General features: G+C 40.5%; 1 pseudogene; it reads right to left on the bottom strand.

Annotated features, from left to right (window-relative positions):
• LOC109230130 lies at positions 526-2757 on the bottom strand (annotated as a pseudogene).

Raw genomic sequence — 23716 nt, 5'->3', positions numbered from 1 at the left:
TTTATGACACATAAAAAAGATGTGAATCTTGGGATTAAATATTCTGTTTCCACCAAGCATCTATAGTCGCACACAGTCAAGATATGATCAACTTAGCTTCAGCAAATTAATGATAATAGAGGAGATGATCTACATAATAACATACATATATGAATGACAACCCACAAACGAAGTCCAGAAATAATTAAACATACCCACACCACCTTTTAATCTTTTCTACAACAACAAGCTGTTGTAACCGTTGCCATAAAGCCTAGTCATTCTAGATTACTTCAAAGACACAATTCTCTTTGGCCCTTGGTCTAGAGAACTTTTCCATTCGAGTAGGAAGACAAAGAGCCTTGTCATATTGTCATAACCAGCACAACTGCTTCGGATCACACTACTGAGTAAGCCAGAGTTCTTAAGAAACTGGAACTCATCCATTGACTGTCTAGGATTTCTCTGATTTCTTCTGCTTGGCCTTTGTTGGACTCAGTTAGGCTCATTGTAATTTGGTCGGCTATATCTGCTATCTTCAAGTTCCTATCTGATGCCAACAATTGTGTTCCCAGATATTGGTGTTGTTGATGTGCAGAATGAAAGGAAGCTGAACTCTCATCATATCTAAATTCAGAACTCGGGCTTGATGAGAGGAACGAGTAGCATGGCCTAGCACCAATGAGGGTTTGCTGATATCCTTTGGTCATATTGTTCTTCTTCACTTTTACAGAGCAAGGTTCAGATATCTTCAATTGATTGTCCTTAGCCTTGGTGTGGTCTCCAAAGAATCAGTATAAGCTTGTTCATTCAGTCTGTTTTCCCAATGGCCGCGCTGCCATCCAACGTTCTAACCAACTCCTCCACAATACTCTTATTCATAATCAAGATTTTTGAGAAGATGGAACCGAGATATGGGTTCTAGAATCAAAATTCTGGCTAGATTTGGAACTGCTGCATTAAGTAAAGCATCCAATCATTTACTACAGGTCAAGAAAAGTCAAATTGATCTGCTTTCTAAATAATGGAAAGGGTATTTTACCTTTTGAGCTTTGAGAGTATGCAAGTGCTCTTTCTCTTTTTAAGACTCCTCTGCCTCATTTGTATCTTTGTTTTAACCTCTTCAAGAGTTCCTTTAAGGTCACACCATCCCTTCCTGGGGAATTAGAAAAAAGTGTAATTTGATGAGGAAATTTATAACCAGCAAAAGGGACAAGAAACACAAGTAGGTTTTGTACCTCTCAGCTTCTTTCAAAGGATCAAGTTTGCCACGGTTTTCCTCTAGTAGCTTCTGCACAGCTTGCCCCTCTATAGACATACGGACACTGCCAGCTCTAACAACGGCTTGTACCCGAACCAGAGCTTGCATACACCTAAGAGTGACTGCGGCTTGCTTCCTTACTTGTCTTTCCCCTAAACAAGTGCTTGGAGCCTTACCAATCCTTTCAATGCCCCTTAATGCTCTTCTTGCCTAATTGTCATTCAAAATACTAAATCAAGATCAATTTGAATAAACACAACTAAATGTCCATTGTTTACAAAGTTATAATACAAAGAAAGCAGATCAATTATATATTTTTCAAGACAAGTATCAATTTCTTATCAGCAAAGAGAATCAAATATTGTTCAAACAGGATCTTTGTAAACAATCAAATTTGATGGCATGTATTCTACACTAGTAAACTATTAAATAAAAGATGTCATGCTGGGATATACAGAGTTCTTATCCAAGCTCACTAGCTAAAAAGAAATGAGAGAAAATTTCTGAGTTTACGCTAGTTTAACTTAACAAGTCTGTATATCATGATTACATATGTTCTTCAAAGTAAAGTGCATTCCCTTATTTCTCATCGGCATTTTGTAGTTAAACTCTAACCTCAGGAAACCAAATAATTAAATGCACTATTCCATACTTAACAGTGAATTAGAGCTACTGAGCTACCATGCGACTTTAACACAACAATTCAGGAAAAAAGCCATCATGAATCATGATTCTAAGCCATCGAGGCGGACCCAAAATTTGAAGGTCAAGGGTTGCACTTTTTGATTCAACCAAAATTTGCTTTTCATATAGGGTAGTCACTACTATATTAGTAATATTTTCTAAAGACATAATACATGTACATATGAAATTCTTGCCGAACTTTAGGATGCTAGTGACCCGGGGGACATATTAATTCACTATTTACGGGTGCCGGCGACCCCTCTACCTATAGCATACATCTGCCCATACCATGAGAAAGGATAAATATATTGACCAGCAGCTTTTTGAGACATAATAGAACAAATTGGGGAACTTAGTCAGGGTACACTAATCTTAAGCACAAAATAGAACAAGAAGAAGGAATGAAGAGAGTAGAATTAGAGTGAATACCAAGAAACACGAAAGGCAGTTTGATCCTAATAGCAAGCACCATTCTTCCCTCACTGCCTTTAAAATCTTTAGGAGGAGCCTAACCACAGTAGCTACAGCAGCTGTGTAAGCATCATTGTTCACATGATGATGAATCTGACCCTTCTGACCCAACACCACCATTTCTGTGCTTTTAAATCCTTCCACGTAGACCCTCCAATATCCACTGATGAACTCCTCCACAGCTTCATTTCTTGCTCTTTTCCACTCACCTTCTCCTGTAAAAACATGTACACAAACAGTTAACTCTCTGTATATCTAAAAAGATTGAAGTTTTAGTGCAGATTTGAGCTTACATTAATCTTCTTTTTTCAGACTTCTTGAATCCTATCAAAAGCTTTCACCATTTTTCCAGAAGCACCCATTTTCCTTGTTTTTTTCTTAAAAACCAAACTTCAGTTTCAAGCTATACTTGTTTGCAGAAAAATAAAGAAAATTTTTAGACAACAAAGCTTTCAACTTTCGAGAAGTCAAAAACAAGTAGTAGTACTTACTTTTAAGTAAAAATAGTTGTGTATATATCAATGCAACATAAGAAACAAAAGAGAGTTAAAGCAGAAAGAGAAAGTTCTTGTTAACTACACAAAACTAATGCTTCACTTTGAAGGAAAGAAATTTAACACAGATTCAGACTATTATGATGGTAAAAATAACTTTTTTTCTTTTCAAATGACTTGAAAACAGAAAAAGATTGTAACTTTAATGGGGTTTTTTTAAGATTATGGGGTTGTGGTGTAGTGGGGGTGGTGGGTAACCGAGGTTTATGCTGTTGACTACATTGTGCAAAGAGCCGTTGGGTTTTGAAATTCAAAAATAAAGAGAACAAAGGACACGACCACAGTTGTGTTTGTGTTCCATTTTTCCCGCTTTGGGACGTGGGGAACAAAAAAATGATACAGTTTTTTGTTTGAATTTACAAGAATTAGTGGTGAGTTAGGAATTTAAAATATAAGAAATAAATATAATATTCAATATCTACTATCAACAACAACATACCCAGTATATTCTCAACAATTGGGCATTCAATATCTATATATATTACATACAAAAAAATTTTGACTTAATGTGATTTTACGGTGAAAGGTTCGAATCCCCCTTCGCTACGTCAGGGATGAAGCTACATTTATGCATAACGGGTTTAGCAAAAATTAAGTAATGTTTAGCTCGAATCTATATTTGCGTTAAACATTTACTTAGTGGCGTTTGGACATAAGAATTGCAAAATTTCCAAAAAAGTTTTAAAAAAAATTAAGTTGAAAATGGTATTTGTAAATTAGAGTTGTGTGTTTGGACATGAAAAATAATTTTGAGTTATTTTTTAATTTTCGTGACTGATTTGAATAAAAATTTTGAAAAATAGTTTTTTGGAGTTTTTCAAATTTTTTGAAGACATCAAAATTGTCTTCAAGTGAAAATTGAAAATGTATGGCCAAACATAATTTTCGAAAAAAGAAAATAAAAAAAATCGAAAAAGTAAAAAAAAAAAAAAAAAAGAAAAATTATGGCCAAACGGGGCTATTAATTTTATTACATAATTCTCCAAAATCAATAAGCTGTCTTTTATAAAATTGGAATTTCACAAACTCAATCCTATTTTGTTTATTAAGACGGAACACCAAGTGCTTATGGATTTGACCTAAAAGGCACGACCCGTTTTTATGAAAAGGCTCAAATAACACCACAAACAACCAGACAAAGAATCTAAAAAGTCAGTGCTCTTGAGATATCTCTTTCTCTCTCTTTTTTCTTGTCTCAGTCCTCTCTTTTCTGTTTTGATGTACAAACAAACAATGCTAGCAACATTATGAACGACTTTTTTATTTTTAAAAGAAAAGTGGAGGTAAAGGGTATGTATAGTAATATAAAAAGAGAGAATGGTTACTCCCTCCGGTCCAAATAAGTATTTTTTTGGGCCCTTTTCATTATTTATCCAAATATTCTCATGTCATGAAGAGGCAATAACAACTTCAATAAGTTCAAGGCAGCAATACAAGCATGCGCAAATCATGCCGAGGCGTACGACCCGCTCCAACAGAAAATAAACTGTGCACTGCCAAGGGTCGAACGGCGCGAACCATAGATGCATCTATTACCCCGCTCGTGAACTATCCATGCGATGCGGTCAACATGAAATAAACAACCCCATGCTCGCGAATCATACGTGCGACGCAGGTACACATAGAAATACATGCTCAGATAGCCAATGAAGAATTTACCGGGGAATATTTATTCAAATAAAAGCCACTTTCTCTTTTAACAATGTAAGAAAAGAAGTTTAATCCTTTTTGAAATTATTTATTAATTCGATGTGGTTTAAGCAATTCGAGCTGTCAATAAGTTTATAATTCATCCAAGTATAGCATGCTTTTGGGTCCTAGACTACCCGGACAATAGCATAATAGTAGCTACGCACGGACTCTCGTCACCTCGTGCGTACGTAGCCCCCACAAATAGGAGCACATAACCAATTAATTCACCTATGGGGACAATTCCCTCTTACAAGGTTAGAAAGGAGACTCACCTCGCTCCGAAGATCCATAACCGGTATTCCACGCCCTTCCGAAGACTCGAATCTATGCACAACGCCCCAAAACTAGCCAATAATTATGTAAACCCATTAATATATGCTAAGGTACTCATTATAATCCAATTTATAACAATTCCTAACCCCGATCGAAAAGTTGACAAAAACACCCTCGGGCCCACGTGCCCGGAATCCAAAATTTTTCGAAGATAAAGTTTACCCATAGCCTCACGAACTCAAATATATGATTTTCTATAAATTCCATACCCAAAATCGTGGTCAAAATCCAAGAATATTAGTTTTCTAGGTTTTCCCTCAAACCCCAAGTTTTCTACAAATTTCAATGTCTAAATCCATATATAAACCTTGTATATACTCAAAACTAGTAGAGATCACTTACCTCATGCTTGGTGATGAAAATGGCGCTCCAAAGTTGCTCCAAAATCGGCTCCCATGGAAGAAATGAAGTGAAAATGAGCCAACTTTGATTTTTAAAAGAACCCCACTGCCTCCAGTAGTTTCCGCATCTGCGGAAAAATGACCGCATCTGCGGTCCCGCATTTGCGGAAACATTATCGCATCTGCGGAAAAATGACCGCATCTGCGGTTATGACAGCAACCAGCACTTTTTTCCGACAAGGAAATGAGCATAACTCCCTCATACGATGTCCAAATTCAACGATTCTTTTTCCTATGGCTCCATAATTACGATACGGATCTAATGGTTAGATAAAAACTTAAAATGTAGCTCATTTGCTTAATATGGTACCCCTTTATGTCCAAAGAAACGACGCTGAAACATCAAATAAGAGCGCGATACAACCCGAAACACACCCGAGGTCCCCGAGACCCCGTCCAATCACACCAACCCTGTCACGACCCAAAATCTAACCATGGTCGTGATGGCGCCTATCGTGTTACAAGGCAAGCCTATTCCCAAAATATTACTACTAATTTGATTACAAGAATTTAATAAAACATTTCCAATAATTTAATTCCTCATAAACTAAACCAACTCTAAATATAAATAATATAAAATACGGAAACGAGTCCCAAACATCGGGGTGTCACTAAGTCATGAGCGTCTAAAACTATGAACTGAGATATATAAACCGTCTAACTGTCAAAAGAAGAAATGATAAAAGGAGTAACAAGGTCCTGCAGACGCTGGCAGCTACCTTGCAGTCTCCAATTAAGACCGGCCTGAACTCAACGATCGCCGCGCTCTAACTCACCTGGATCTGCACATAAAGTGCAGGGTGTAGTATAAGTACAACCACCTCAATAGTAACAAAAATAACTAAGGAACTGAGCAGTAGTGACGAGCTAAGCAAAATAGTCCAATTATTTATCTTTCACAATTTTTAAAAATAACAGGAATAAACAGGTAAATTCCATAACTCACTAAATGCCACAAAGAAATTTAACAGATAAATGCAACAACAACAAAAGTAAATGCAACCTCACAGCAATGTCACTCCATCACTCAACACTCAATACACTCAACACTCTGCGCTCACTGGGGTGTGTACAGACTCCGGAGGGGCTCCCAAAGCCCAAGCGCTAAGCACGGACAACTCACGTGCCATCATATCAATACCTGGATCCGCACGGTCAACTCACATGTTACGCGGACAACTCACGCGCTATGGTATCAATACCTGGACCCACACGGTCAACTCACGTGCTACGCGGACAACTCACGCGCTATGGTATTAATATCCTTACAACCAAGCCCTCGGCCTCACTCAGTCATGTACCGCACTAGCCTTACCATCATCAACAAATAAGGGCACACATCCCACATCAAGTATCACAATATATTAGCAAATAATAGAGACTGAGGTAAATATGTACAATAATTTCTATGACGAAGTAAAAATAATGTGAGCATGAATAAAGCCTAAGCATGATCTCTACCATGAAGGCAGACAATTTTAACAACAAGCAACTACGTAAACACAGATGATGGCCATGAGGCCCCACGGGACGGACCAAGTCTCAATCCCTCGAGGTATACATCCACATGCCCGTCACCTAGCATGGGTATCACCTCCAAACAATCACATGATATCAAATTCTCCGGGTTTATACCCTCAAAGCCAGAGTTAAAACTGTTACTTACCTCAACAGCGTAAAATCCTACTCCGGGATGTCCTCGTCCCTCGACTCGGTCTCCAAAATCTTCAAATCTAACCATAATCAGAATACTACTATCAATATATTCTAAAGAATCGAATTACACAATACAAACAATATAAAACATGCCAAAAATCCAAAATTGGCCAAAACTCGTCCCCCGGGCCCACGTCTCGGAATCAGTAAAAAAATGGCAGAATAATAATCCTCGTCCTCTCCCGAGTCTAACCATATAAAATTTGTCAAAATCGGACTCCGTTTGGTCCCTCAAATCCTCACTTAAAACTCTCCAAAACTCAAACCCTAACTCCCTCAATTTCACTTTGAAATCATCAATCAAATCCCAAAAACGAAGATGGATTCATAAATTATAATCAAAATCGAGTAGAGAATACTTACCCCAATCCATATGGTGAAAATCACCTCCAAAATCGCCCAAATCCGAGCTCCTCAACTCAAAATATGACCGAATGAACAAAAACCCTACTTTTGTATATTTTTCTACCAGTTATTCTGCCTCGTTTCTCGAGCCAAACGATCCCGAAACTCGTATTTTATGCCTCCAATAGATTCCTTGTGAAATTCTAATCAAGTTAGGCTTTTGAATCACTCAATTTGACCTTATAACGAAGGAGATATGTAGGTTTTAATATTTGCAAATAGTGCAGATTTTTAAATACGCTGCTAGTGGCAATTTCGTAATTAATCTGAAAAATCTGGCAACCTAATTCTTAGTAAAATAACCATAAAATCCTCAAACGATGTCTAAATTCGACGATTCTTTTAGCTACAGGTCCGTAATTACAATACAGATCTAATGCTTCAATCAAAAAAGAAATTGTAACTCATTTGTTCAATATGATATCATTTATGCTTGAAGAAACGACGTCGAAACATAAGAAAACGAGCGCAACACAACACAAACCTATTCGAAACTCACCCGAGGCCCTCGGGACCTCAACTGAAAATTCCAACAAGTCACATATCACTACCCGAACTTAGTCGAACCTCCGGAACACCCCAAAACAACACCAAAACACCAAATCAACCTCGAATTCGAGCCTAAGACTTTTAAACTTCCAACTTTTGCCAATTCAAGCCTAATTCTACCACGGACCTCCAAATTACATTCCGGACACACTCCTAATTCTAAAATCACCCAAGTAAGCTAATCGAATCATAAAAATCCAAATCCGAATTCGTTTACTCATAAGCCAACTTCCGGTTGACTTTTCTAACTTAGCTTTCTAACTAAGAGACTAAGTGATCATTTCACTCCAAAACTACTCCGAACCCAAACCTACCAACTCGATACAATTCAACACAGATGAACAACACATAAAGAAACAGAAATGAGAGAACGGGGCTACAACTCTTAGAACGACTAACCGGGTCGTTACAAACCCACTCGATAACTTAACACGGACCTGCTCGAGGCCTCAAATCATACCAAACAACGCTAAAATCATGAATCAACCTCAAATTCAAGCTTTATGAACTTTAGAACTTCAAACTTCTACTTTCGATGCCGAAACCTAACAAATCACGTCCGATTGACTTCAAATTTTGCACACAGGTCATATTTGACATTACGAACGTACTCCAACTTGCGAAATCAGAATCTGACCCCGATATCAAAAAGTCCACTTCCGGTCAAACTTCTCCAAAAACCTTCAATTTTCTATCTTTAGCCAAATGGCTCCAAAATGACCTACGGACCTCTGAATTCACTTCCGATCGCGCTCCCAACTCCAGATCACCATATGGAGCTACTCCCAGACTCAAAATCCCAAACGGACATCGATAACACTGAAATGCACTTCAAGCCAAACTTATGAAATTTCTTCCAAAATGCTAACTTTCACAATAGGCGCCAAAACGCTCCCGGGTCATCCACAACCCGATCCGGGCATACGCCCAAGTCTGAAATCATCATATGAACCTGCTGGAGCCTTCAGATCCCGATTCCGAGGTTGTTTACTCAACAATCCAATCCTAGTTAATTCTTTCAACTTTAAGCTTCTGAAATGAGAATTCTCTCTCCAAATCAACTCTGAACTTCCCGCAATTCAATTCCGACCATGCGTACAAGTCATAATACCTGAAATGAAGCTGTTCATGGCCTCAGACTGCTGAACGCCGTGCTAGAACTCAAAACGACCGGTTGGATCGTTACACATGAAGAAGACGGTCTTAGGGTGTGAGGGGATAAGTACTCACCCTTGCCCGACTATCGGAGAGATTACTCTCAATGTGGCTCGACTATCAGAGAGATTACTCTCAAAACGGCCCGACTATCGGAGAGATTACTCTCAATGTGGCCCGACTATCGGAGAGATTACTCTCAATGTGGCCCGACTATCNTATTTCAAGCTTGCTTTACCATGCTAACACTTATCCAAATCCCTTTAGGAGTTGACCAGGGATATTTGTCTTCAAAGATTGCTACCGAATTCTTGTTTATGACAAACTCTTACTGCCGCCTTTCAACTATCCGAGTCCTTTTCGAAGACATATTGTTGCAACGTCCCACATCGGGAATTAATTTCCAGCAGCCACTTTGAGAATTCTATATAAATCCCATGCGCTTCATCTTTGTTCAGTATCAATTCGCATATTTGCAGTCTATTTGAGTCTAGTTTTGTGGACTCGGAAGCATTGACGCGAAGGTAATTTCTTCTTCTTTTCTTGTGCTTTTCTTCTTTGTTGTCCTTTTTTTTTTTGTAGGTCAAGCGAGAAAGATATGTTCTTGTTCAACAAGATGATCCACGCATGAAGAAGGCGGTCTTAGGGTGTGAGGGGATGAGTACTCATCCTTGCCCGACTATCGGAGAGATTACTCTCAAAACGGTTCGACTATCGAAGAGATTACTCTCAATGTGGCTCGACTATCGGAGAGATTACTCTCAAAACGGCCCGACTGTCGGAGAAATTACTCTCAATGTGGCCTGAATATCGGAGAGATTACTCTCAAAACGGCCTGACTATCGGAGAGATTACTCTCAATGTGGCCTGACTATCGGTGAAATTACTCTCAATGTGGCTCGACTATCGGCGAGGCCAACTTAAGGTGCAAAGGGACTCATATGTCCACTTTATGATTGGAAATTTATAGTTCCTTTTAAGGACAAACCCGCGAAGAGGCCAACTTAAGGTGCAAAGGGACTTATATGTCCACCTTAAGATTGGAAAGTCCTTTTAAGGACAAACTCACGAAGAGGCCAACTTAAGGTGCAAAGGGACTTATATGTCCACCTTAAGATTGGAAAGTTATAAAGCTTCAACTTGAAGACGACATCAACTTGAACACTTGGAAAACTTTGAAGATTTGGCGGACTTTGCAGACTTCAACTCGAAGATTCGGAGGGCTTAAACAATTCAACTTTAAGATCGGCGAATTTGAAGACAGAAACTTGAAGACCGAAAGACTTGAAGACTTCAACTTGGGGGGCTTAAATATTTCAACTTTTAGACCGGTGAATTTGAAGACTGAAACTTGAAGACCGACGAACTTGAAGACTTCAACTTTGAGACTTGGAGGGCCTAAATATTTCAACTTGAAGATCGGCGAATTTGAAGACTTCAACTTGAAGACCGACGGACTTGAAGACTTCAACTTTGAGACTTGGAGGGCCTAAATATTTCAACTTGAAGATCGACGAATTTGAAGACTTCAACTTGAAGACCGAAAAACTTGAAGGTTTGGCGAACCTGAAGACATAGAGAATCCCTAGCCTTCATTGCAAATACTTCACATCCTCCTAAAATCGGCCAATTGAAGATATCAATTTACCATGGAGGGTTGCCCCTTTTTAAATCAAATGAGATCAAAGTTCAACAAGAGGATGACGTTTCAACTTGATTTTGCATTCCTCCATACTTCACTCGGACAACAATTGGGGCAATATGTATCTTTTGAACTTATGCGACTGAACTTAGAATGAAACTCTAAGCTGCCTACGTACCTCGGTGAAGAGGATCAAGTCATACCGTAGTTCAGAATGGGTAGATTTTTTCCGTTTTTTTACGTCCTAACTTTTGCCTAGGCCGCCTCTTTCGAGATTTTCAACCTAGCGGATTTTTTTTTGGGCCGTACACAGTTTATACTCTTGCGGGCCAGGAGTGTAGCAACATGCAGTTTAGGCTCATGCATCAAGGAGCGTCATGACTTGCAGTTTAGGCTCGTACGTCGAGGAGCGTCGCAATTTCAAGGATAATACTTCTTTAAGAATTTGCCATTGATAGGGCCGATTCTCATGCCATCTGCATCAACCAGCTTGTAAGCCCCACTTGAGTAAGCTTCTTGTACGACATATGGCCCATCCCATTTTGAACTGAACTTCCCTACAGGTTTATGGGAAGTAATTATGGGTCTTCGTACGACAAGGACTTGATCTCCTACTTGAAAGGATCTCGGGCGAACTCTTTTATTGAAGGCGCGGGATAATCGAGCTTGATAACATTCAAGACTCTGTTGAGCTTCCAACCTCTTCTCATCAAGAGCCTCCAACTCTGCCAATCGAAGTCGAGCATTTTCTTCATCAGTGGTCCCTTCTTGAATTGCCAGTCGTAACGAAGGTATTTGACGCTCAAGTGGCAAGACAGCTTCGACTCTATAAACGAGTGAATAAGGAGTCACATGCGTCGGCGTGCGGTGAGTCGTCCTATATGCCCATAGAGCTTCCCATACGGTCATTCCAATATCGTTTGGACTTGGAGATGACTTTCTTTAACAAGCTGCATAGAGTCTTGTTGAATGCCTCAGCTAGACCATTGGCTGTACATCGAAGAGTTACGTTGCTTGAATCCAAAGAGATCACAGATCTTGTTCATCAACCTATTATCGAATGGCTTTCCATTATCCGTTATTATGTAACGAGGAATGCCAAAGCGATAAATAATGTTTACTCGGATGAAACTTGCAACATTTTCCTTCTTTACTTCCTTAAGAGCAACAACTTCAGCCCATTTTGAAAAATAGTCAGTTGCAGCCAAGGTGTATAGGTGCCCACCAGAGGACTTTGACAGTGGTCCAACAACATCCAATCCCCAAGCGTTAAATGGCCAGGATGCAACACTCGGGTGCAACACTTCAGGAGGTTGATGAATAAAATTCACATGGAATTGACAAGCCTTGCATCTTCGAGCGTAGTCCAAGCAATATTTTACCATCGTTGGCCAATAATATCCCATCCTTTTTATATGGAAGTGGAGCTTTGGTCCAGACTGGTGTGACCCACATAGCTCAGAATCTGCCTCTTGCAAAGCTTGGAGTGCTTCTTCTTCTCCTAGGCATCGCAAGAGTACTCCCTCGAACGACCTTCTGTATAGAGTATCCTTGTAGTAAGGAAGCGAGGTGCACGACGACGGATTTCAGTCCTCCTCAGATTTTCTGGAAGTATCCCATAGCATAAGCAGTTGATAATGGGTTGTCGCCATTCTTCTTTCTCAACTTCAGAAACAGCAACAAGATGCTTGAGTTCATTTTCTTCACCTTCAGCCTCATTTGGCAGCGGTACTATCCATTTTTGACAGACGGTAACTTGCGCTTGGTCAGGCAGGGCTAATGATGAAGCTAGAGCAGCTAAAGCATCAGCCTTCTTATTTTCTTTCCTTGGCATATGCTGAATAGTCACATCACCGAGCCACCCCATTAACTTTTTAGCGTAATCATGATATGGGCCGAGTTCAGGCTTCTTGACCTCGTAACTACCTAAAAGCTGATTGACCACTAACTGAGAGTCACCAAAGACTTGCAATTGCAACCGCTTCATTTTGATAGCCATTTCGAGCCCAAGTATTAGTGCTTGATACTCAGCAACGTTGTTAGAGCAGAGTTGCGTCAATGTGAAAGAGTAGGGCAGAACTTTACCTTGAGAAGTGACAAATACTACACCAGCACCAGCTCCTCCGCGATGTGCAGCACCATCAAAGTACATCTTCCATGGAGGCTGAACTTCGATGACCATGGTGTCCTCATCAGGTAGTTCGTCAATTAGCTCCAAATCATCAGGTATAGGGTGATCTGCCAAGAAGTCCGCTAACGATTGTCCTTTTATAGCCTTCTGAGGATGTACACGATTTCAAATTGTTGAAACTGGAGGTACCACCTTGCTAGTCGATCACTAAGGACAGGTTTTGACATCACAAACTTGATGGGATTTGCTCTAGAAACCAAACGAACGACATGAGCTTGAAAGTAGTGCTTTAACTTTTGGATTGAGAAGACTAGTGCCAAACATAACTTTTCAATTGGCGAATAATTCAGCTCATTTGGTGTCATCATCCTTCTCAAGTAGTAAAGGGAGTTTTCTTTCCCTTCATTATTTTCTTGGGACAATAGCGCTCCAATAGACCTTTCTTGTGATGAAATGTATAATATCAGCAGCTTTCCAAGTATAGGGGCTGCCAAAACCGGAGGCTTCATCAAGTAGGATTTAATGCTCTCAAAGGCATTGCTACATGCTTGGTCCCATTTGAAAGGGACACCTTTCTTCATAAGGGGACTGAATGGTTGGCACCTCCCAGCTAGGATGAATCTCCTAAGGTATGCTAGTTTTCCTTGCAGACTTTTCAATTCATGAATATTCCGAGGCTCAGGCATTTTCAAGATTGCATCTATTTTGGCTTGATCAATTTCAATCCTTCGATGTCGAACAATAAAACCAAGGAACTTCCCGAAAGTAACTCCAAAGGCGCATTTCAATGGATTCATCCTAAGTTGGTACCTCCGGAGCAACTCAAACACCATTCTCAAGTCTTTCAAGTGGTCGCCCTTCTCTCTTGATTTTACCACCAAGTCGTCAACATAGCATTCGACATTCTTGTGTAGAAGATCGTCAAAAATATTTTGCATAGCCCTTTGGTAAGTAGCACCAGCGTTCTTCAAGCCAAAAGGCATTACCTTGTAGCAATAAATACCCTTTGGGATACGGAATACAGTAAGCTCTTCATCGGCTTCTAGTAAAGCACTTAGGTAGGTGGGTCTTGGCTCTTCATCTGTGCCAAGGTTGACTTCTTTTAAGGCATCAACTATCGTCTTCACTCCTCCTTCAAGTTCAGGTGGAGCATCTTTCGCATCTTCATCTTCTTGAGGGTCCCCATCGTCGAAGGATATGTGATAACACGATGAAACATGCTCCAATTCTGCATTATCCTCCATCGAAGACGGAACACCATTCTCGCCTTGTAAAGTGACATGATACGAAGAACCTACACTTTCTTCATCTTCGTCATGTTCCTTAGTGTAGACCATCGTATATGGCTTTACCTTTAGTACTTCTTCACATGAAACAACAAGTTTTGTTTGTCGCCTCATTCTTGAAGGAACCAAACTTTGGAAATCATTAGAGATCTTCTGGATCTTGGGTGGAGCGGGTGTTCTTATGCTTTGAAAATTTCTCTGGAACTTGTTCCCCTTCTTTAATGGACCCAATCTCTCAAATACGGAAGTTCTCACAGTTGATTTTCCAAGTCGGTCAAAGACAGAAGGCCTGTTAGAAGCAGCGGATTCGTGTTCTACAGTGATGTAATTGCTACTCACCCTTCTTATTGAAATGCGCACTGGTGACGGTTGCTTGTATCCCAAACCTTCACGTGGTTGTCTCGTTGCAGCTTCTGATGGTAGCTTCCCTAACTTTGACGGCTCATTAGGATTGTATCCAGCTTTTGCAAATAGCCTGTAAGCATTAGGATCAAAACCTTCATCTGTTCGCTTTGTAGGGAGTGCCACATTCTACAAACGATTTTGGTCCACAAACCCTGCAAGCGGCATTGAGGACGACTTTACTGCTTCAATTCGTTTGACCGGAAGAGTTAACTTCTTTAGTATGTTAGCTTGGAGATTAGATGATTCACCTTCATCTTTATTCCTTTTAGGGACATATTGGAGTGCACGACTTACTTTCTTGCCATAAGAGGCAATACCCCCTTTATGAGATTTATTCACGTTGGCGTGTACCTCCTCAGTAACAGCTTTGGCTTTACCAATAGTTACCTCAGCTCTTTTAGTTATGGGCTCTACTTTCTTGCTTTTCATGCCACCATAAACTTTTAGCTCCTTCACAATGCGGTTCTTCAAGTAGAACTTTGCATCGGCGAAGTATGACTCAGCCTCGGTGAATGGCTCATCATCAGCAACTATCTTCTTCTCGACTTCACCCTCATAGTATTTCAAACATTAATGGCAGGTAGATGGAACCACTTAGTTCTCATGTATCCAAGGCCTTCCAAGCAAGACGTTGTATGAAGTCTTTGCATCGATCACATGTAGCCATGCAGTTGATTGCATATCTTCAATGGTGATTTCCAGCCTGATCGCGCCTATGGCTATTTGCCCCCTTGGTTGAATCCTTGGATCATCACACGACTTTCTAAGAGTTCACTCACGGGAATACCAAGTTCTTTCACAGTGCGAATTGGCAAAATGTTCACTGAGGATCCCCCATCAACCAAAATTCGACTTATTCTTTCATCGCGCATATAGCCAACCAGGTACAATGGGCGGTTATGAGGAGTGTCACCTAGTAAAAGATCATCATTTGTGAACGTAATCTTTTCCTCGCACGCATTAGCTTCTTGAGGAATAGACTCGATGAGCTTTTCTGAAGATGGTGCCAATGGTAGGTCATCACTCTTTACTTCCCCTTTGTCAGCATGGCAACAAGAGGCATCAATGCCCTCATGGGAAATCTTCGTGCGGAACCAACTTGGTAAGAACTCCTCCAAGGTCACTGGATGTCGTGGCTTTTGAGGATGGTGCATCTCCACTTTTTCTTTCTTCCAACGCCTAACTGGATTCTTTTTCATTGGTTACCATCATCTTCCTTGTTGGTTGTTCGATTGATTCTTTTCGTGGGCTCCTTTTGTGGTGCCTACGACGAGTCACCAACGTCCAACCTTCATCATCATCAGGTTGATTGTCTTCAACTTTGTTGTTCACCAGTAATTCTTCATTTTTGATTCCTTTTAAACTGCATAACTCATCTAGACTGAATGAGCCAAAGGTGATAGAGACTTGGTTCGCGCTTGCTTTCTCATCTTCAGGCACAATCTTCTTTTCACGAGCCAAGTCCATAACTTTGTCCTTGAAGACAAAGCACTTCTCCAGAGGGTGGCTTACAAGTCGGTGATATTTGCAGTAATTTGGGTCATTCGTTTTCCCAGCTTCATTTGGTCGCTTTATCTCTCCGGAAGCTCAATGAGATTTAACTCGAGGAGTTCTTCGAAAATGGCTGGCACATCAGAATCCAGGAATGGGTACTCTTTCTCCTGCATTTCTTTTAGAGTCAAATTTCCACTTGGCTTATCTTGAAAAGAAGTGGATTTCATACTCTGCTTCTTGCTCACCTTTGTCGTGAACTTCATAGGTGACGTGTTGACATTCATAGCTTCTTTGCTTTCAGACTTGGGTACGAACTTGCCCCACTTCCTTACTTCTTGCTTGTCATTCCCTTTGCGAGGTTCATAGATAGGCAGCCTTTCATTTCCAGCGGAGGCCATGCTCAATTCCATGTCATGGGCACGAGTTGCAAGTTCTTTGAATGTGCCAGGCTTGATACCTTTCAAGATGTAGCGCAATCCCCAATGCATGCCTTGGATGCACATTTCTATGCCTGAAGCTTCACTAAGCCTGTCTTTGCAGTTGAGGCTTGCATTCCTCCAACGATTGATAAAGTCGATAACTGGTTCCCCCTTTCATTGACGAGTATTTGTAAGTTCTATCGTACTCACAGTACGTCTTGTACTATAAAAGTGATTGAGGAACTCTTGCTCTAGTTGATCCCAGCTATCGATATGTCACGACTCGGATTTCCCACCCTCGGGAATCGTGATGGCGCCTACTAATGAGAGCTAGGCAAGCCAAATTTAATTATTTGTCCATTAATAATCTAATCCATTTAACAATTTACGACAATAATACAAAAACAACGAAATTCAATAATAAGCGAAAGTCTTAACATTTTATAAAGCTGAATGGAAATGCGGAAGGTTCAACAAAATCCTCTACCCGAGACTGGTGTCACTGCACTCACGAACTGCTAAGAATACTACATACAAACGTCTGAAAGAGAACATAAGTTGTTTGTCTCGATTACAATGAGATAACAGATAAAAATAAAGGATAGAGGAGACGCCGGGCCTGCGGACGCCTGCAAGGCTACCTCGGGTCTCGCTGAAATGAAGCATGCTCTCACACTACTACTGCTGCTGCTCGAAACCTAGATCTGTGCAAAATAGCACAGAGTGTAGTATCAGCACAACCGACCCCATGTGCTGGTAAGTGTCTGGCCTAACCCCGGCGAGGTAGTGACGAGGCTAGGACCAGACTCCAGATAAACCCGTACAGATATATATACAAGTACAACAGAAAACTGGCAAGAAAATAACAATTTAAGCTGGGGAAGGGAGCATGCTTCAGGGGTAACAGATAGAAACAAACTATCAGGAATAATGGTACGTACATCTACAATTTAACTTCCAACAATAATGAAAAGATAAGACAACTTTCATATTCAACTCATCTTGTTGCAGGCGTGCAACCCGATCCCATTTCTCAATATCTCGTGGTAGGCGTACCACCCGCTCCCATTTCAATATCACTCGTGGTAGGCGTACCACCCGCTCCTATTTCAGTATCACTCGTGGTAGGCGTACCACCCGCTCCCATTTCAATATCACTTGTGGTAGCCGTACCACCCGCTCCCTTTACTTTCAACACAATACACAATACAATCCCGGCAAGGGAACAATCAAATTAATACTCTTCCTGGCAAGGGAACTATAACAACAAGTCAAACATCCCGACAAAGGAGAGTCAGCTATAACCAATCCTATTTAACTTCTTCCTGGCACAACTAATACCAATATTTAGTCACAACGTTCATAGGATCAAACAAGGGTACACAATTATCAAATTAAGACTCACGGTCATGCTTGACACCGATGCATGGATACTCGTCACCATGCCCATACGTCGTACTCAACATAAACAAGTAGCAATTATGACTCAGCTCCTAATCCCTCAAGCTAGGGTTAAACCAAACACTTACCTCGATGCTTTGAACTCAACTCAAGCCTCAACTATAGCTTTACCCCGTGATTCCACCTCCAATCCGCTCGAATCTAGTCACAAGTCACTTAATTACTTTAATAAACACTAAATGAATCAATTTGAATGCATAAAAATGAATTTTCCAAAGTTTTTCCCAAAAATTCCAAAATCGCCCCCGGGTCCACGTGGTCAAAACCCGAAGTTTGAACCAAAACCCGATTACCCATTCCCCCACGAACTCAAATATGTAATTTGTTTTGAAATCGGACCTCAAATTGAGGTCCAAATCCCAAATTTTTGAAAAGCCTAGGTTCTACCCAAAACCCCCAATTTCACCCATTAAAATCATTGATTCTAAGTGGAAAACATGTTAATGAGTGAAAGAATTAAGTAAAAATCGACTTACAAATGATTTGGGATGAAACTTGTTCTTGAAAAATCGCCTAAGGAGTTGTATTTTGAAAGTGGGGTGAAAAATGGCCTAAAATTCGACTAAGTATGAAAATTGATGGGCTGCAGATATGGGAATTGCGAATTGGGGTTCGCAATTGTGAACCCCGACCATTTGTGGGAAATGCGAAGCTGGGTTCGCATTTGCGAACCCTTCCCATTTTGCCAGGCCTCGCATTTGCGATGAAAAGGTCGCATTTGCGACCCATTGAGTTTCGCATTTGCGAGAAACAAGATCGCATTTGCGATCAGTAGGCCAAGTCCCAGGCTACGCAATTGCGATACAAAGCTCGCATTGCGAGACACATCTTCGCAAATGCGAAGATCACAGAAGAAGCATACCAGATTTTTATTAAGTTTAAAAATGCACTCCGACACCTATCCAAAACTCACCCGAGCCCTCGGGGCTCCAAACCAAATATGCACACAACCTCAAAAACATCCTACAGACTTACTCGCGCGATCAAATCGCCAAAATAACATCATATACATCGAATCAAGCCTCAAAACTCATGATTTCTTCCAAATTTTCATAAAACATCAATTTTCCGTTTTAAGTCCGAAACACGTCAAACGAAGTCCGTTTTCAACCAAACTTTACAGAAAGCGCTTAAACCATATACTCCCTCCGTTCCAATTTATGTGAACCTGTTTGACTGGGCGCGGAGTTTAAGAAAAAATGAAGACTTTTGAAATTTGTGGTCTTAAACAAGTCAAAATGGGGCCCAGAGTATTCGTGTGGTTATAAAGGCTTCTCATTAAGGGTAGAATTGTAAGTTTAAGTTAAATTGTTACCAAATTTAGAAAGGAGTCATTCTATTTGGAATAGACCAAAAAGGAAATAGGTTCAAATAAACTGGAACAGAGGGAGTATAAGACTTGTACCGAGCGCCGGAATCAAAATACGAGCTCGATACCATAGTCTTTTAATCAATTTTCATTTTCATTTTCCTTAATCATTTCCAGAAAACAATTTCACACAAAAATTTATTTCTCGGGCTTGGGACCTCGGAATTCGATTCCGGGCACACGCCCAAGTCCCATATTTTCCTACGGACCCTACGAGACCGTCAAATCACGGGTCCGGGTCCGTTTACCCAAAATGTTGACCGTAGTCAAATTTATCCAATTTAATATCAAAATTTGGCATTTTTCTCACAGAATTCATATATAAGCTTTCCGGCTACGCACCCGGACTGCGCACGCAAATCGAGGCAACCCCAAATGAGGTTTTCAAGGCCTCAGAAGCACAGAACGAGTAAGGAAACAAGTGATGACCCCTTTGGGTCGTCACACGATAGATCCAGCCTCGAGGTCCGTGTACCAGTCAAAAGCATTTCCTTTTAGCGAGCGGACAAACTGCTTGATGAGGTAATCTTCATAAGTCCCAGCATTATTGCACGTCTCCACGAAGTGCGCAACATGTTGCTTTGGGTTACCTTTACCATCAAACTGTTGAAACTTTGGAAGTTGATAGCCAGTAGGCATCTTCAACATATCGACCCTTGCAGTGTACGACTTTGCATATGTAAGGGAGGATTTGGCAGCAACTTCATATTTGTTCTTAATGGTTGTCGACGCCCCCTTTTTCTCTAAAGCGAGATCGGTTTACGATATTTGGAAAGACAACTCTATTCCCGTTTGGGAATTGGGTTTTTGAATTTGAAGAGTCGCCACCTAATGATTAAGTGCATTAGGACACTAAAGGTTTTGAATTTGAAAACCAGAGTTCAGGTAAGGGCTAGAAATTATCTCGAGGGGAAGGTGTTAGGCACCACTCAAGATCCACTAGTGTGGTTTCCGGCCGTGCTACAATTGTGACTTTAAATGCAAACAAGAAGTAGACAAGCAAGAATTACAAACACAAAGAGGGATTTTCACATAATGGTTGCAAGGGATTAAGGAAATTAAAGAAACTGAATTTTGATAGAGGAAGCAGTTTTAAAAGCTTGAATAAAAGAGAAAAAGAGAAATTTTTACATAGTTTTTGCAAGTTAAAAGCAGTTTAAAAGCTGAAGTTTGGCAAAATAAAATGGACAAATAAGGAAAGGGGTCCTAGGTTTATACATAATATGGATCACCCCACACAACACCCGGTAACCGTTTATACACGTGGTGTTATCGCGTGGTCATCATATCCATATCTACCCTTTCCCACCCCGTTAAGGTATTAAGCGCGAAATGGTATCGTTACCTATAGCATGCTATTACCCGTCCCAATCCTATCAGTCCCGGAGGCATTTGGGACTTCTAATCCTATCAAGAGAAGGAATTTTTGGGCTTTTTCAAGAGTTTAGAAAGGTAAAAATTCTAATGCATAAAACAAAACATATAGGGCAGTTATGGGGTACACATAACAATTAAAGGCTCACATAAGCCTCCTCAGAATCACGAAAATGTAGTTTAGCATGCCTTACATATACTGATTAGGTCTGAATTAAACTTAAACGTTAAGCGGACTGGTTCGACCCATATTTTTAGACAAGAAATCCGCATTAGGTCCGCCTGGCTGCAATTATTAAAGACTGATGCAGTTACAACTTTTACCCTAAGGCTTGCCTAGGTGAAACCTATAGACATAATATCTACTAGTTTCAGAAAAGAAGTAAACAGGTTACAGAAGAGTTGCTAGTTTTAACAGAATAATACAAGTTCTGCAATTGATAACGCGTTATTACTGACAGATTACCTTAAAACGAGTGAGGTAATTCAGAATTGATTGACAGTTCCTATAGGCATATTTTCTAGCGTTGTTAATTTTAAACACTTTTATAGACATGGAAGAAAATGCAGAAAACCTACAACATGATATCTAGGTGTTGTATTTTATTACGAACGTGACATCTGATTGCATTTGGTTATTAAGACCTATAAACATGTTTGCCTAATGAGGAATGGATATGCAACAATCAGAAATGACCTATAGGCATATTTTCTACATGCAGAAATCCTATAGGCAGGGTATCTATGTGAGAACATGCTGAGATTAGAAATCCTATAGACATGGTATCTATATGAGAACATGCTGAAAATAGAAATCCTATAGACAGGTTATCTATATGAGAACATGATGAAAAATAGAAATCCTATAGACAGGTTTTCTACATGAGAACATGCTGAAAAATAGAAATCCTATAGACAGGTTATCTATATGAGAACATGCTAAAAAATNCCGTGAAATCCTTTAGAAAATCTATCTGGGCTCAGTTAAAACCTCTTTTGAAAATGTCTTTTTCAACAGTTAAGCAAATGAATGCGAAACAGATAGTGCAAGTCAGCACATAAGTCAGCCTCTCGGGCACAGCACTCCATCAACAAATAACACCAGGGTATCAGGTAAGCAGTGCAAGAAGTAGCATAGAAGCCAATGAAATGCGAGTGCTGAATGTCATAACACGTAATACAAACAGGAACCAATGCATGAGTGCAATGCAATGCATATGACCGCTGCGGCGTGCAGCCCGAGCCATCCATATTTAACGTCGACGGCGCTCACGGGGGGTGTGTACAGACTATAGAGGGGCTCCTACAGCCCAAGCGCAATATCAAGCCATCTCGTGGCATCAACCAGGCCCTCGGCCTCAAAATCAATGTAACACCGCTGCGGCGTGCAGACCGAGCCATCCATAGTCCAGAAATGCACATGTAACACTGCTGCGGTGCGCAGCCCGATCCATGCTCAGTCCAGAAATGCACATAAGCCACTTGCAATAAAACATGGTAGTTCTCAGCTCAAAACGTCAATAAAATATTATTTCAGTTTTCAAATCTTAGAAAAACGGCTGAGTTTGCAAAAGAGTATTAAAACCTTGGACCGAGATCAAATAATATGCAAAGTAATGCGAAAACAGTGATATCAATCCCTGAAGGATTCACATAGTTGGCACGAAGCCCAAACATGGCAATCAACCCAAATTATGATGATAACAAGTAGTTTCAGTCAAATACGTAGTAATTTCATCAATCGGGACGAACCAAGTCACAATCCCCAACGGTGCTCTACCCCACACTCGCGATCCGGCATGCAAGTCACCTCAATACAGCACTATGATGTGCAAATCCGGGGTTTCAAACCCTCAGGATATCATTTACAATCATTACTCACCTTGAACCGGTGAAATCTCTAGCTCGCGATGCCTTTGCCCCTCAAATCGGCCTCCACGCGCGTCGAATCTAACCAAAATCAGAGCGAATACATCACAATATGCTAAGGGAACAATACCCAATCGAAAACAATTGAAAAATAGCAAAGATCTCGAAACTAGCAAAACCCGAGCCCCGGGCCCACTTCTCAAAAAATTACAAAATTCACATTATCGGATTCCTTATCTCGCCACGAGTCTAACCATACAAAAATTATCCAATTCTCATAACATTTCGGCCCTCAAATCCATGATTCTATCCAAGAGGGTTTTTTATACTTTCCAACAAAATCCGCGGATTAAACACCAAAACTAGTGATATATTCAAGTTATGCAACCAAAATTGAGTTAAGAATACTTACCCCGTTGTTCTCTCCAAAAATCTCCCGAAAAATCGCCTTATCCGAGCTCCAAATCGTCAAAAATGGCAAATGGGATGAAGTTTGGACTTTATTCTGCTGCCCAGGGATTTGTTCTTCGCGTTCGCGGTCCTCCTCTCGCGTTCGTGAAGAACAAAGTTCCAAAAATTTATTTTCCAAACTCTGCTCGGACAGCCTCTAGTGTATGGTCATAACTTTTTACACACAACTCCAAATGACTATTATAATATGTTTCTGGAAACTAGATTCAAAGAGATACAACTTTCGTTTTTGAATCATCTCCAAATTCATTGTAAATTGAGAGATACGAGCCTCCAAAGTAAGACCTGCGCAACAGAATTGCCTCTTCTTCGCGAACGCGAGGCTCTCTTCGCGAACGCGAAGAACAAAACCCCAAAAGCCAAATCCTTCTTCGCGAACGCGAGGGGACCCTCGCGAATGCGAAGAACAATACCAGATACCAGCTTCAGCCATTGCAAAACAGCCCGAAATGATCCGAAACCACCCCGAAACACACCCGAGGCCCTCGGGACCTCAACCAAACACGCCAACATATCCCATAACATTATTCAAACTTGTTCCAACCTTCGGAATGCTCAAAACAACATTAAAACACCAAATTTGCATCGGATTCAA

Source organism: Nicotiana attenuata, chromosome 7 (genome assembly GCF_001879085.1).
Source record: "Nicotiana attenuata strain UT chromosome 7, NIATTr2, whole genome shotgun sequence".
Classification (NCBI taxonomy): Eukaryota; Viridiplantae; Streptophyta; class Magnoliopsida; order Solanales; family Solanaceae; genus Nicotiana; species Nicotiana attenuata.
The sequence above is the reverse complement of the archived record's forward strand: the minus strand, read 5'-3'. Positions and strand labels throughout refer to the sequence as shown.